Genomic DNA, 600 nt, shown 5'->3' with positions numbered 1-600 from the left:
CATGCCACGCTCATGGTGCATTCGCGTCCGTTTCGCTTGCGTGATATACACCAAAATTGGTGTTACGCGACAGGACAGTATGACGAACGTAAGTGAGACGTGGTAGCATGAAAATCATGACATACAAGTCATGTACGACCTGATTTACATGCCACGCTCATGATGCGCTAGCGGCAGTTTCAGTAGATTGATATACACCAAAATTGTATTGCGCGATGTGACTGTATGAAGAACATGAATGACAGTTGGTAAGATGAAACCATGACATGCATGTCATGTATGTCATGATTAATTGCCACGCTCATGATGCATTCGCGGCCGCTTCGCTAGCTCGATGTACACCAAAACTGGTATTGCGCGAAGCGACTGTATGACGAAGGTAAATGAGACGTGGTAACATGAAAATCATGACATGCATGACATGCACGACATGATTTACATGTCACGCTCATGACGCACTCATGCCGTTTCGCTTGCTTGACATACACCAAAATTGGTATTGCGCGACGCGAACTGCATGACGAGCGTAAATGAGAGGTGGTAACTTGGAATCATGACATGCAGGTTATGTATGTCATGATTTACATGCCGCGCTCATTT

The sequence above is a fragment of the Rhipicephalus sanguineus genome, chromosome 11 (genome assembly GCF_013339695.2).
Source record: "Rhipicephalus sanguineus isolate Rsan-2018 chromosome 11, BIME_Rsan_1.4, whole genome shotgun sequence".
Classification (NCBI taxonomy): Eukaryota; Metazoa; Arthropoda; class Arachnida; order Ixodida; family Ixodidae; genus Rhipicephalus; species Rhipicephalus sanguineus.
Note: the sequence above shows the minus strand (reverse complement) of the source record.